This window comes from Eschrichtius robustus, chromosome 4 (assembly GCF_028021215.1).
Source record: "Eschrichtius robustus isolate mEscRob2 chromosome 4, mEscRob2.pri, whole genome shotgun sequence".
In the NCBI taxonomy this organism is placed as follows: domain Eukaryota; kingdom Metazoa; phylum Chordata; class Mammalia; order Artiodactyla; family Eschrichtiidae; genus Eschrichtius; species Eschrichtius robustus.
This window is the reverse complement of record NC_090827.1, coordinates 61,217,327-61,233,745: the sequence shown is the minus strand read 5'-3', so window position 1 is coordinate 61,233,745 and position 16,419 is coordinate 61,217,327. Positions and strand designations below refer to the sequence as shown.

The 16,419-nt window shown below is 38.2% G+C and overlaps 1 long non-coding RNA gene across 1 annotated transcript in view; it reads left to right on the top strand.

Annotated features, from left to right (window-relative positions):
• Positions 1–15,458, top strand: part of LOC137764116 (uncharacterized) — a 60,372-nt gene extending 44,914 nt beyond the window's left edge. The window contains exons 5-6 of the long non-coding RNA XR_011073916.1: positions 12,885–13,078; positions 14,687–15,458. This is a non-coding gene — a long non-coding RNA (uncharacterized lncRNA). The remainder of the gene's footprint in view (positions 1–12,884; positions 13,079–14,686) is intronic.
• The last annotated feature ends 961 nt before the right edge of the window (positions 15,459–16,419 follow it).

The window sequence follows — 16,419 nt, the reverse complement described above, 5'->3', positions numbered from 1 at the left end:
GTAGGGGGTTAAAGGAGCAGCTGATTAGGGGACTCTGGCTCACGCAGGCCAGGGAGAGGGAGGAATATGGAATGCCGGGTGAGCCTGCGGCGGCAGAGGTCGGCGTGACATTGCAACAGCCTGAGGCATGTCATGTGTTCTCCCAGAGAAGTTGTCCCTGGATCATGGCACCCTGGCAGTGGCACGGTGAACAGGGTCCTAGGATGAGAGGTGTAGATTGTGTCCTGTGTTTGCACACAGGCCTCTTGGTGGCAGTGGCAGCAGCGTTAGCATTTCATGCCCGCCTCTGGTGACCGCGTTGATAGCCGCGGCTCCCGCCCATCTCTGGAGCTCGTTTAGATGGTGCTCTGAATCCCCTATCCTTGTGCAACCTGAAACAATGGTCTCTTGCCTCTTAGGCAGGTCCAGACTTTTTTCTGGGCTCTCTCTCAGCTAGTTGTGGCTCACTAGCCCCCTTTAGGCTGTGTTCACACAGCCAACCCCAGTCCTCTCCCTGGAGTCTGACCTCCGATGCCCGAGCCTCAGCTCCCAGCCCCCACCCATACCGGCCAGCAGGTGATCAGACAAGCCTCTCAGGCTGGCAGTGCTGGTCGGCACCGATCCTCTGTGCGGGAATCTCTCCGCTTTTCTCTCTGCTCCCCTGTTGCTGCGCTCTCCTCCGTGGCTCCAAACCTTCCTCCCTGCCCACCCCCTGTCTCTGCCAGTGAAGGGGCTTCCTAGTGTGTGGAAACTTTTCCTCCTTCACAGCTCCCTTGCAGAAGTGCAGGTCCTGTCCCAGTTCTTTTGTTTCTGTTTTTTCTTTCTTCTTTTGCCCTACCCAGGTACTTGGGGAGTTTCTTGCCTTTTGGGAAGCCTGAGGTCTTCTGCCAGCATTCAGTAGGTGTTCTGTAGGAGTTGTTTCACATGTAGATGTATTTTTGATGTATTTGTGGGGAGGAAGGTGATCTCCACGTCTTACTCCTCTGCCATCTTGAAGGTCCTCCCAAATTGCTATTTTCATACAGCAGCAAACTCAAATTTCTCAAGTAACAGGATAAGCAGAGAGATTGGAATTGGAAGTAATTTCTAGCGTTAGTCAAATATGTAATGAATAAGAAAAACAACTTCTTCACCTTGAAGTGCCACCAGTTACCAGTTACCAGTGAGAACAGGAAAATAAACGTTCACAAAGGAACGTTGCAGTGATCAGTGTGGGAAAGGAAATGGTCTAACAGAGGATTTATGTTATAAGATACCATCTGTGAAGCAGAATTGATGAAATGTATATTTGGAACAAAAAGACTTATTTTTAATTGAAGCAACATTATAAAAAAAAAATTCAGAAAACCACTTTCCCATCTCTAATAAAAAAGCATAATTGGTGGTGAGACTGGAAAAAAGCTGAATCTGAGATCATAAACTCAGAGCTGTGATTTGCAACCTTGAGATTTGAAAGCTGCTAATTTACTGTATGACTAGGAAAATTGTGTTGCTTTTAACTATCCCAAGTTCCTCTTTTTTAGAGTTCTTGAGATCTATGATGAACTCAGTCCACCAGGACGGAAGGAGAAGTGTAGGGTTGGGAACGCTGGGAGGGTTGGGGGCGGGGGAGCTGGGTCTGTTGTCGTGTGGACCCTCTCCTTGCCTCCTCTTACATTGCAAAGACTGATGTTCAGGTTTCTCCTTTTTTTTAAATAAAAAATTAATTTAATAAATCAGAAAAATGTATACCCCAAAATTTTAAATCATAAGACATATAATCATTCAGAGATAAGAACTGTCAACATTTTTTTATTGAAGTATAGTTGATTTACAATGTTGTGTTAGTTTCAGTTGTACAGCAAAATTATCCAGTTTTTTATATATATATTCTTTTTCAGATTCTTTTCACTTATAGGTTATTACAAAATATTGAGTACAGTTCCCTGTGCTATACAGTAGGTCCTTGTTGGCTATCTATTTTACATATAGTAGTATGTATATGTTAATCCCAAACTCCTAATTTATCCCTCCTCTCCCCCTTTTCCTTTGGTAACCGTAAGTTTGTTTTCTATATCTGTGAGTCTATTTCTGTTTTGTAAATAAGTTCATTTGTATCACTGTTTTTTTAGATTTCACATATAAGCGATATCATATGATATTTGCCTTTCTCTGTCTGGCTTATTTCACTTAGTGTGAAGTAAGGTTTCCTTCTCTTGTTAGACCTTAAGCTCTTCGTTGGAAACTTTATTTACAACCTTCTGGACTTACGGTATATGCACAACACCTTTATGTAAGTCAGTGTTGCTAGGAAAATCTGGATGATTTGATCCTCATACAGCTGTCTACTGATATGAGTAAGTTTTACAAATTGGTGGCAGGCAGATTGTAGAATGAGGCTAGTAAAACATGCAGGGCTGAACAAGGCAAAAAGATTGCAGTAGCTGAGTGCTCAGGGGAGTAAGGCAGCAATCATCTTTGGTCTTTGGGGAAGCAAGGGTGTGGTCTCTACCTGAAGCTTGGTGATTGTGCTGAAATGATCTTAAATGTGGTGGCACTGACTCCTGATTGAGATGTTTAAATAACTAAAATTTATTTCAGTTTTTAGGTTTCAGTTCAACATGCCATTATATCTTGTTTGTGCCCAAGACTCTTACTGATATTGAGAATACTGTGAGTGAAACATGATAAACAGAGAAGATACTGGCCTTGAGTCCCTTATCTATTAGCAATAAAAACGTGTTCACAATATAATATACATGAGTTGAAAATTCTGATACTCTCTATTTGCCCTTCCCTTTACATCAGATAGTATCATCTGCATAGCTGCAATCCCTGGTAATTGTTTATCTTCCTTATGACTGTGCAACCATGTATTTCATACAAGGTTTTATTCTGGACTAACAAGTGGATAAGAAATGTACTTGTATACATTTTCATTGCATTTAATTAAAGCCACAGATATATATTGCTCACTTTCTTTCTATAACCTTCTATAGCAAAGGCTGAAGAACATAGAACTTTTAAGGACTGGCTTTACCCTTTAGGAAATAAGATCATCACCTGAAAAAAAAAAAAAAAGAAACTAGCATGACAAGGTCAACAATCCGTGGCAGACAAGGAATAAGAACTAAGAACACTGAGTCATGTAAGAGGTCAAGGGAGTCAAGGAAGGGATTAGGCTGGGATAGTCAAGGAAGACTTCCTGGAAGGGGTGGGGTTTGAGCTGAACCTTGAAAAAGAGCACACGTTTGAGAGGTAAAGAGAAGGCAAGAAGGTTTTCCAAACAAAGGGAATAGAGTGTTTTCCAGTATGGCTTATTTAGAGAAACCCTTTCCAACTAGGTTTGGAAAAAAACTATTCCCCTTTCCCACCTTCCTCATCCCCCCCCGAAAAAAGAATTAGGAATTTATTGGCCTAGATACTGAGATGTCTAGGGTTAGCTCCAGCTTCAGATATGACTGAAGGCAAATGCCCAAACACCACTGTGATTCTCTGTGTTGGCTTCATTCTCCAGTAGGTTCTCCTTTACAATAGGGCCTAGAAGCTCCAGAGTCATAGCCTGATAACTCGTTAAGTGGGCAAACACATATGTCCTGGGATTGAGTCCATTGTCCTCACTGGGGACAAGCCTGTTTCTGAGCCAACCCTGAGGCCAAAGTGGCAGAATGCTCTTATTACCTGATCTAGGTCACGAGCCCCTGTAGTTGGGTTAGACTGGAGATGGGAGATTAGTGCCACCTTAACCTAACAGGTGATGAGCTATATAGAAGTAATTCTTCAAAGAAAGATCAGAGATGTACTCCTGGAAGAAGAAATGGATGTTAGGAGGCAGAAACCACAATGGTATAAAAAACTATTCAAAAATGAGAAATAGGTCAAGGTTATACAGACCTGGACTTTCTTAAACATGAGCACAAATGGTTATCATAAAAATAAATTATGATGTTTTCAGGTATTGTTTTACTTTCTATCTGTTTTTTAAATGTTCTACCAAACCAGGCTTTAAAAATATTTAATCTATAAACCACGTTTCATGCTCATTCTCCTCTCCCAACCCTTGACTATTATTTCATCCTACTACTAAGAACTAAAAATAAAAAATAAGTAAGTTGGGAAACGGAGCGAAGCAATTAAAGTTCTTTGCTCTCTGTTGCTCAGGACAGAGTATTAAGAAATCTTTTCTTGGGAATTCCCCATGTTTCAGAAAGGATAGAAATTAAGTGGCTGATTCATTTATTCATAACAATAGGGAGAATGTTCTGAGGTGCCAATCCATCCTAACCCCAGCAGATCCTCCCTAATGCCCGTGCTTGCAAAATGCCTCTGAAATTTCAGGGGTGTATATTGGCATTTGCTCTCACCAAAAGCTAATGTGCTTGTGTCACAGTATTTTGTTTATGCGCCATAGATGTTGGCATACTTTGTTTTTAAGCACAATCAATAGCATTTATGTAGCACTGAACAGTCAGGTTAGATGACATATCATTTTTGCCTTTTTCTTGTTATTGTTACTTACAAAGTCTACTTCTTTAGAGTTTTACATTTCAAGCAAATTAGCCTATTAGAAATATCAACAGGTTGAAACTGTAGTTGAGAATATGTTTGCATAGTGCATAATTATGATCTCTCAAAAAAACCTTCCAAGGCCCTAATGAATTGGGGTAAGTGGATCCAGCAAGCTTTAGTGTATCTTGACAGCCATTGTGCAGTGAATGCTCTCCCTGAATGGGTTTTGACCTTGACAGTCGAAAAAATATGTATTTTATTTTCCATCTCAGGTACCTTTTAAGAAAGATCCCTGTGATCACTTCGTTAATCTTTTCCTTTTGTTGGCTTGGTCCCTATCACCACTTGGTCCAAAACAAAAATACCTCAGAAGAGTACAGCGAATCATTTATCTTTTCCTGTTAATCTTATTGATTGTTGGGTAAAGGAATACTTTGGACTCTATTCACTGTGAATCAGAAATGCCAGTTGGAAAAAAACAACCAGCCATTTGTCCAATGACACATAAAGAATGCTGGATTGGATATTCAAAGCCTAACCAAATCTTAGGGACACACAAAGAGGCTTGCTTTCCCTTTCATTCATCAAATATTTCTTGGGTGTCTTCTATGACCAAGGTACATTAGTTAGTTTCATCAGTGGTTTGGGCCAACGTCCCACAAATAAAAAGTACTCAATATCTATTTGCTGAAAATGAATAATAACTAACATTTGTTGAGCAATTATTAAGTGCCAGGAGCTTTAATTCTCAAAGCAACTGTGCGAAGTAGGTGTCATTCACTGCAATGTAAAAGTGAGGAAACTGAGGCATACAGAGGTTCAGTAACTTGACCAAGGTGATGAATCTATTATGAGGATGGATCTGATGCTTTTAGCTACTGCATTATACTACTCCAATTCATTGTGGTAGGTGTGATTGTTTAACCTTTTTTCAGAGATTATGAACTCAAGGTTCAGATCTTGTGAATAATTTTCTCAAAAGAACACAGGAGAGCCTGGATTAGACCTGAGTCTGACTGATTCTGACATCACTGCTGCCTTCTGTGTTATGGTGTGAATCCCATCCATATACCACCTTCTCCCCTAACTTCTGGTCCACCTCCACGCCCATAGCCAATCATCTGAAACCACCACTTTATCACTGGGGAATGAATGCACTAATGGCTATAAACAAAAGGCTCCTATTTTCAGGTCAAAGACAGCCACACAAAGATCCTGCAAAATTTCAGAACTTATTCACTATAATCTCTCATTTGTCAGTTACTTGTATATTTTAAACTTTGTGGAGTTTTAGTTCTCTGAAGGATCCATGACAGTTTTGGCGCAAACTGGGATTAAGGAGGAGAAAATCGAGCCTCTTAAGTTTTTTTCATTTGATTAATTATTCCTCATAGGTTTTATATTTATTATTGTTTCTGGAGTCTTACCGGTGTGGCCATCCACTTTCCTTCATCTACAGGGCTGGGTGCCTACGACTGATGCTTCTATGAAAAGCTTATGTGAGAATATCGTCTATTCTATTCTATGTAATCAATTCCCTTCATCCTCTTATTGCCCCCACGTTTGCTAATCATGAGTTGGTGTGTCAAAAATCAATCGTTAAAAATTACGACTTCTGGCTGGCCTCATGTTGTATGTGTATTATGTGAGGCCTGAATCTCAAAATAGATTCCTAATCATGATATCAAGCCAGACTGTCCTGGCTTATAGATTTACGTAGGGGTTTGAAGGCATTATTAGATGACACTGAGCACCAGCCCCACCACTTGGGGGTTAAAAGTCTAATCTCACACCCATGTAGACAGAGCCAAACACAAAGGAGCATAAACACAATCAAGCAATAAGTACACTGGGCAGATCCTTATTCACCGGGAAGAACAAATATTTGTTGGATGAGACAATCTTCCCAGTTCCAGAGAACATGGAAATACCATCATTCCTGTAAACTGCATAGCCCCAGGTATCATGTTTGTTTCACGTCTCCAGGCATCAATATCTTCTCTTATTAAAAGAAGGTTTTCCAAAAATCATGTGTCTTCGCAGGTGTCAGTCAACACTGGAGGAATATTCAAGGACTAAATCCCAGTGCAAAGGGAAACTTCCTTCTCTCCTGTCACAACTTTTTTCAAGGATGGGCAGAAATCCTAAGTACAGAGTGACAAGAAACCTGGGCAGATTATTTTACTGCTGATCTAAAGCTTTCTTTGACATTCAATTCAGCTATATGAGAATTAATACTACACATGATGTGTTTCCCTCTTACCTGTTTAATTTCATTATGACCATTCTTAGAAATGTGAGCACAAGAAGTAGATAGCCGAGTCAACCACTTTTCCAACACGAGTTATGAAGTTCAAACAAATGATTATTTTATTTTAGCTGGTTATTTCCAAAGGAGCACCCTCTTTCTCTGTTAATTAGAATCTAGATATTTGCTTTTTTACTAGAAATATATTACAGTTGTCAATTCAAAGCGAAAAATATTAGAATGTAATTTTCTATTTGGAGTATGTTAACAAATTAAAACAAAAGAAAGGAAAGGAAAGTATCTTCCATTATTAGTGATGACAACATGCCATCTACTACGCAAATATTATACTGCTGAGCCTTTTGAATTATTTTTTCTGATATGCTGACCTCTTCAAGATCCCTCACTCAGCTTTCCTTATGACCACATTCACCAGTTATCTGTAAGCTGACATTAGGGTGTGGACTACAGAAGAGAGTAAAGTCAGAAAAGCATGACCTAACACTCACTCAAATGGGGTCCTAGTCACCCAGACAAAAGACTAGATCTTTCCAGAATTTAAACCCAGGCCCTCTGAAACCATTCACTCAGCCTCTCTTTTGCAAAGTGCTGCACTGGGTGCCCTGAGCATTTAAGCCTCGGAGCAGCGTTGTGCAGGAGGCTGAGACTGCATCTCACTCACATTCACACATTTAGAGGGAAAAGAGCCAGGCATTCAATTAGGTTTGTCTCCCTCCATGCTCTTACCACTGCTTCACGTGCCCAACTCTAAAGAAGCAGAGAGATTAGTAAAATCAGCCCCTGCCAGTGGGACCAGCTTCACAGGGCCAGGATCAGGGTCAGGGTCAGTGTCAAGGTCAGGATCTGAAGGTCCTTATGCTTGGTTTAACGTTCTGCTGCCACTGTCTTGAAATTCTTAATAATTTTTGGACAAGGGGCCTCACATTTCATTTTACCCTGATTTTGCCAATGATCTAGCTAGTCCTACCAGTAAGGATAACACCCAGCGGAAGAAACAGTCCCATTAAAGCCCCCCTTGGGGACATTGGAATGAAGAGGGCTGTCTTCTGTATAGTTAGTTGCCTAGCAGATCAGTCATAAAATTGATCTCAAGGCACTCTAGGTATTTGGGAAAATACTCAGATTTCTGTCTTTCTTCTTATGGGGAGATAGAAGTGAGAAGTAGTGTTTGTCCGTTTTTCCCCTATAGTTAGCTGTCACACCTAATAATTTGCTTTACATTTTGAAGTGTGTTGCAGCATCTCACACCAAATAAGAGCTCTAAAGGAAGAAATAATCTTGAAAAGTCTTGAGGTTGCATCTTTTTGTGAGTCAATGTACAGCACACACCCGTCCCTTTTCATGGTTTGAAGGAATTAGCAACTCTTCGCAACTTTAGAACAGTAAATACAGTGGCCATGTCCACTGGAAATGCAAGGGAGACACATCTTCCCAGTTTAAAACCCCCCAAAAGTCCTATGCAAAAAAAAAAAAAAAAAAAAAACAAATTTGCTTCTCTTAACTGGTTTAAAAATGAGCAGTACTCTCACTGTCAACAGATCCTGATCTGAAATGCTCAGGACCACCCAGTAATTATCCAGTGTTAACAATTACACCAGAGAGAGGAATTCTTCTCTTACAAGGCAGTGACTAGATAAGAAACTATATGGGATTTAGTGACCAATTGTATGCTGGAAGGTTTGGCTTTAGATGTAGGTGTAAACTTATGTGATAACATTTTAGAGATAGAGAGGTCTCACTTACCCCAAATTCTTACTAACTTAATATGGTATTTGGAATTCAAACACTGGGGTATCATTATTTTGGGTTAAAAATTATTAAACATCATACCTTCATATGTTATAATCACTAATCCCTTTTCTGCATGGTTGGCGGTATGCAGGGATACAAAAGCAAGTGAAGGACATCCTGAAGGAGGAAAATAGGCTGTAGAAAATGATTTTCCCCCCTTTTTCTTCCAATTCAGGCCTCATAATTTTGCCTGAAACTAATGCTGAAATCTGACATGAGGTACATTGCAGAAGCAGTTGCATAGCAACTGTTCCTCTGACATGAGGAACATTGCATAGCAGTTTTAACAACAACAACATCAATAATCATAACAGTAAGTACTTTTGAGAGCTGTGCCAGGCACTCATTTCATGAGTCATCTCATTTAATTTTCAAAACAACTATATGGAGGTAACTATTTGTATCTGTTCAAATGCTTTCAGCTGCAAGAGCTAGAATTAGACCAGATTCAAAATGGTGTAAATAATAACGGAAATCTGTTATTTCAAATAACAATTCTCTCATGGTGAATAGTGTTTAACCTAATCAATATTTTCCTCTTAAGACTGAGAAGAGGTCCAGATTGCTCTGTTTACAAGGATGCCCAAAACTTGAGCGAATTAGTTGCTGTGTTAGCAAGGAAGCAGGAAGGGAGTGGATTTTGCATAGACAACCAAGTATATCTACCCCAGACTTCACTGTGCCCTAGGACACACGAAAACGCAAGCTCAGCAAGCCAGGTAACTTGTTCCAGGACACAGAGCTGGTAGGTGATGATGCCAGGACAGAGCCAGCCCCAGTCCGTGGAACCCTGAAGGTCATGCTTTCAACCATTGTGCCTTTCAACACATTCCCTTTGTGTACCCATTCATAAGCATTCCAAATTTTTGTAAAAATTATTTAAAAAATTAAACACCATCGTTTCACCATCATAAGCTTAAGAAAGAAATCCAGAATGATTTCATTACACCTGCCTGGCCTGTATTAGTAGATACTCTTCACAGTCTAATACCAAGCCCTACACTCTGGTTAAAACCTACTGGGAATACAGTCACTGTGGAGAACAGTATGGAGGTTCCTTAAAAAACTAAAAATAGAACTACCACACGACCCAGCAATCCCACTACTGGGCATATACCCTGAGAAAACCGTAATTCAAAAAGAGTCATGTACCACAATATTCACTGCAGCTCTATTTACAATAGCCAGGACATGGAAGCAACCTAAGTGTCCATCAACAGATGGATGGATAAAGAAGATGTCGCACATATATACAATGGACTATTACTCAGCCATAAAAAGGAATGGAACTGAGTTATTTGTAGTGAGGTGGATGGACCTAGAGACTGTCATACAGAGTGAAGTAAGTCAGAAAGAGAAAAACAAATACCATATGCTAACACATATATATGGAATCTAAAAAAAAAAAAAAGAAAATGGTCAGAAGAACCTATGGGCAAGATGGGAATAAAGATGCAGACCTACTAGAGAATGGACTTGAGGATACGTGGAGGGGGAAGGGTAAACAGGGAAGAAGTGAGAGAGTGGCACGGACATATGTACACTACCAAATGTAAAATAGATAGCTAGTGGGAAGCAGCCGCATAGCACAGGGAGTTCAGCTCGGTGCTTTGTGACCACCTAGAGGGGTGGGATAGGGAGGGTGGGAGGGAGGGAGATGCAAGAGGGAAGAGATATGGGGACATATGTATATGTATAGCTGATGCACTTTGTTATCAAGCAGAAACTGACACACCATTGTAAAGCAATTATACTCTAATAAAGATGTTTAAAAAAAAGAAAAAAAACTAAAAATAAAACTACCATATGACCCAGCAATCCCACTACTGGGCATGTATCCTGAGAAAACCATAATTCAAAAGAACATGTGTACCCCAGTGTTCATTGCAACACTATTTACAATAGCCAGGACATGGAAACAAACTAAATGTCCAACGACAGATGAATGGATAGAGAAGATGTGGTACATATATACAATGAAATATTACTCGGCCATAAAAGGGAATGAAACTGGGTCATTTGTAGAGATGTGGATGGACCTAGAGTCTGTCATACAGAGTGAGGTAAGCCAGAAAGAGAAAAACAAATATCGTAGAATCTAGAAAAATGGTACAGATGAACTTATTTGCAGGGCAGGAATAGAGATGTAGACATAGAGAACGGACATGTGGACATGGGGTGGAGGGGGGAAGTGGAGGGTGGGACGAATTGGGAGATTAGGATTGACATATATACACTACCATGCATAAAATATATAGCTAGTGGGAACATGCTATAAAGCACAGGAAGCTCAGCTTGGTGCTCTGTGATGACCTAGATGGGTTGGATGGGGGGTGGGGTGGGAAGGAGGGGATAGATGTATACATATAGCTGATTCACTTCATTGAACAGCAGAAACTAACACAACACTGTAAAGCAATTATACTCCAATTGAAAAACAAAAAAACCTACTGGGACGTTTTAGCCTAACAGGACCACTTTGGAAAGGAGTTCCTAAACAATGTCAGCCTTTGAGGATTCTGAGGAATTGAGAAGGACTGTTCCTATCTAAATGCTTACAGTTTGGTAATATAGTGAACTATGCCACAATTGCTGAATGCAGTGTATCTTTAGCCATCACTCCCCTAAGATACTCTTGTCTCTTACTTACCCGGGAAAACTAGCTATTCTTAAACCACCAAATTTACTACAAAGATAACTTCTGGATTTTCTGCTACTAGTTTTTATACAGGTTGAAGTTGGATAAAATAAATTATTGGTTCCAGAGGTTATAGAGAAATAATTGTTTGGGGGAAGAAATAGAAAATACACATATATTCTGTATTTGTTTTTCTTGTAATTGATTGTTTTCAAAAGAAATGGAATGGTGATAACTTTACCCAAATCTTGTATTTTAATGGAGATAGTTAAAGGCAGGAATATATTACTACATTAAAATTCTTAGGTGACTTATTTCTACCAAATTGAAAAAAAAATATTCTTTTGACTATACAACCTTCAGTGAAAATGAAGAGCTGAAAATTGGATCTGAATTTGACTCTTGGAAGTATTTAACAATATACAAAAATAAAAAGGCTAAAAATCTTCACCTAATGAATTTAGAAGTTGAATGTGCCTATGGAATTAGTGAGAAGAAAACTCAGTTTTACTTTTATTTTTCCTTACTTTTGTTTTCCTTTTCAACCCACCTCCAACCTCATTTTTTCCTCATGTTTAGTTTTAACTATGGAGGCAAAAACTAAGCAGATATACTTCTTACATTCTTCAAATGGAGACATTTTAAAGCCAGCTAAGCTTGACTAGAAAAAAAAAAAAAGATGACAAAATTAGAGATGACTTTAATGAACCAATTCATTTTTTCTAATGGCTGGATATTTTATTATCATAGAGACACAGCACGAATTCAGCAGAAATATTCCAACTGTATTCAGTGAAAAAAATCTGTTCTCCAACTAAGTAATTTATTGTTATCAAGATCATTTTGAATATGAAGAAAAAAATACTTCCTATTATTATAAAAGATGTATCACCTTTTGTTATAGTTTCAAAGGAGAAATCTTAACAACTACTATAAACAATTGTCAGTTCATGATTTTGAGAGATCTTTCATATTTAGAGCACAAATAAGAAGGAAAAATGATAAGGAAATATAACTGGTTAAGATTTTATTGGGTGCAGGGGACCCTAAGAATATTGTCTTATACTACCTTACATAAACTAGAGGTGACAGCTTAGAAATATGGAAAGTCATGGGAAACCAGAAAATGATTTTGAACCCTGAAACCTCTCAAGGAAATAGGAAATGAGATCATAAAACTTTTTTTTTTTCTTCTAGGAGATTTGGCATTAGAGTGACATTGATGAAACCTTAGATAGGGAATGGACTTCAACTTTGGCCTTTTATAGTAAGGGTGGAAACCAAAGAGCCTAAGTTGCTGTCTCTCATTTTAAAATTTCACTGATTCATTATATCCAAGAGGGGATTCTTAGTAAATATCATGCTGAATGAATGAAGGAATCAGTGGCATGAGTGAAAGGTATATATATAAATGTCTCTAGAATAACTAAGACTTTTCGAAGGGTTTTTGTTTTTTTTTTTCCGAAGGGTTTTTAAGGGAACACTTTAGCATTCTATGGTGGTGAAAGAGAGCCTTCTAGAATATAACTAGTTTACTAATTAAATTCTTGCACTGAAACATAAATAAAATTATAATCTAAATTCATTCCAAAGAAGGTAATGCAATGAGGTTGTGTCAGGGAGGTCCAGAGGCAAAAAAAGATAGTGTTGTTAAAAGCTTGCATGCTTATGTTCTATTCTCTACCTAGTTTCCATTTACTGATCCAATTTCCTATTCAGCGGAGTGTGTACCTTGCTATAACCCATGGAATGTGATCCAGGAGGAATGCACACCTAATCCTCCTAAACCAATGAGTCAGACATTGCATCCACAGTAATCTACAAAGAACCCAAACATGGGAACTACCATTATTGAAATATGACCTACTTTGATGTCTTACCTGTGGCAATGCAGAAGAACCAAGTCAATAAATGTACGTATTCTATAAATTTTGGAAAATGTTCTTTTGTACTTTTTACCTATAGTTCTAAATATTAATAAATTTTTGGATATTCTACAAAATATTTGACCATTTAAATATTACTTCTATTGTACGGTTAGAAACCTCAAGATAATATAAATATTGGTTCTATTTCAATAATTATTTCCATGCTACAGTTAGTTGTATAGAAATAAGCATGTTGCCCAAGCCACTCACTGAAGTGTGTATAGCCCCAGATTCTCCTGGCCTTAACCCAGATCCCTATAATTACACAAATAACAGCAACCGCTTTAACTTGCTGCCTCAGACACATGCACACTGATATACCTTTGTAAACCAAAAGTACAGGAAAGCTGTCAAGCTAAGGACACAACATCAAGAGTTCTAGACCTATACAGGAATCACACAACAGTGGATTTGCTACCTCTTCAAAGGAGGCCTCAGGCAAAGACCTAAGTAAGACCAGGAAGAGGGAAGCTAGATTAATGATTTCTTCAAATGAGAGAAAGGTCAGTCTTCTGTACCTATGACTGGTCTGAAATGGCACAATGTGGAACCTGCTTTGATTTTGATACAACAAGGACCACTACTCACTCTTCACTTAACAATATTCTGGGGACAGTGTGCTAGGCAGTATTCTAGGAGCTGGCAACACAGTGGTGAATAAGACACACTGAGCTGACAGACAGGCAGAAAGATAAGACATTAACAAATGCTTGCATAATTAATTAAATACAATTGTAAATTTATGTATAGAAGAAAAGTAAAAGATGCTATAGTAATGTAGTATAGGTAGAAAATGTGTACATCCCAGTAGGTCTTGGAGAATTCCCATGTATGCCTACCATCCTAGATTAATAGCCAGTACTACCTCCTTTCACAGTCATGAGTGTTTATGGGTGATAAATAAGTGATTATTGCTCACTTTCATAAGAGGAAATCTGACTTTGAGAGCCATAGAACACTTTTTTTCAAAAAGTGACTTTTCAGTTGAGACATAAGGATGTGAGAGCTACCCAGAGAAGGGGTAGGGTACTATAAAATGAAGGGAGGACAGGGGAAATTGCAGGTACAAAGACCTAAGGGGTGAAGAAGCCTGATCCATTTCAAGAACTTGTGAACAGGGCGTGGTTTGGTAAGACAGGCAGTGGCAGATCATGTAGAGCCTTAGCAGTAAATTTATAGGTTTAAGACCTAGAGCAATAAGAGGCCATTGAATCATAATAATATTTATAACTATGGATAAAATGTAGTGTTTAGGATGTGCCAATATCTATTTGACACATATAAGAGATATGAACTCAGTGTACAACAATTCAAAGCAGGTGGTATTATGTCCTGTGTTTCAGATTAGGGGACTGAGGCACAAAGGGTTAAGGCAACTTGCCTAAAGCCGTATATCAAGAAAGTGATGGAATGAGGCTTCCAACCAGGCAGACTTGCTCCAGAGTCTTTACTCTGTTAATCAAGGTAGTGACCATATCAGATTTGATGGTTAAAAATTTAACTGAGCTTAGAAAACTTCAAAGTTCTGAGTTTATTCTGAAATGATTAAATGACAAGGAAATGTTGAACTTTCTGTTACTTTCTGTTCATCAGGTTAAAGTACACGTTCTCAAGACAGTGAAGTATGACCTGTGTTAAGTAAAAAATGAAGGTATGGACATATGCATATATATAAATGGGAAATAACTGAGTGGCAACATGAAACACTGTTAAGTGGTTACCTCTGAAGATTTGTTGGAATGAGGGAGTGCAAGAGTAAGGGATTTTACACTTCATTCTGAACTGTTATGTTTTTCCCATGAGTGCATATTTTTAAACAATAAATGTCAAAAAGTTATCAACACCCACAATGTTCCTGCTCGCTAAGAAACATGCAATGTTTTTGGAGTTGCAGAGCACTATTAGTAAGAAAGGAATCATTGCCTTCACCTGTCCTGTGAGAACAGATAGTCATGAGAAAAGACTTCAAACAAACCACATAGCATGTTTGTTTGAACAAGAAATTAGGGATGTTCATATTCCCAAGGTACTGTGCATTCTGACCATGAGTGTAATCATGTTCTTTCCTGGTAATGAGAGTAACCCTTCAAAGAGAATCTAATGCTGTCACAGTCAACAGACAATGCAACTCAGCATCGAAACATTTTCCAGGTAGTAGAAACCAGTGCTAAGTAGTTTAAGTAAAATTGCTGTGTGGTTAAACTGAATTTTAGTCCAATTCTATACATCTCATAATTTTCAAGACATTGTTTTAAGTCAAGCAATCAATCAACCAATCAAGGAATATAATTCTGAATGGTCCTCCAACTACCTTTTATCAATAACATGGGACTGGGTATGTGTACTGGTGCTTTTACTGAACTATGGTGGTGACTTTCAGATTACAATCAATGTCTTTCCTAGAAAAGAAAGAATTGTCCTTTTTCTAAATAAAGTTTCAGATGTCTCACATTCATTTCACTGAGCAACAAGCTGAAATTTCCCTTTGATTTACATATAATCTTGGGTCTATACTTGTGACCATTTCATGTTTAGACACCTCTGTAATATTCATGTGCATGTTATTTTTTTTAGAATAAAACTTCTTAAAGTGCTGTGCTGATAAAGGTATATTGATTTTGTTTAATCACGATGACAATGCTATAAGACTTGAAGTCTATAATAGAAGTCTATTATTTCCTGGGAAATTTCAAAGCTCCAGGGCTTCTCAGGTCCCAGGTTGCACTGACCCTTGTGTTTAAAACGTGTTCTCTTGTCTATGAAGTAGTTTCTTTCCTGTGTTACTCTGCAGAGGACAAGTGTTAGGATACGGAATATTCCATTTAATTTAAAGTCAGATGCAGTTGACAGTATGGCTATGTTTCTTACTCCCAGTGTTGGGTGTATGATCTTACATATTTTAGAAACTTACAAACATCTAGGAACACTTTCCTCTTTCTTTTGTTTAACAGATATTTTGTTTGACTCCATGTTAAACAGAATCTGTCATCTTTTACTTCTTTGCATCCATAGCACACTTTTCCTAATGCTATCACAACACTTACAACATTTCTTTTTCTTTATTTTGTTACGTTTCTGTTTCCCATTCTAATTATATGTTTTTGAAGGGTTAATATTTATTATTATTATTATCATTGTTATTATTACTATTTCTTCTCCAACTCTAAAGAACAGTATCTAACAAATATAGATAGTAGGTTTTCCATATATACAGATTGAAAGAAGAAAGGAAGGAATTAATAAATGCATGAGAAGTTACAGATATATACATGATTTGGGCTAAGTCTTTTGATTTCAGTAATTATTGAAATAATCAATTTGTGAGC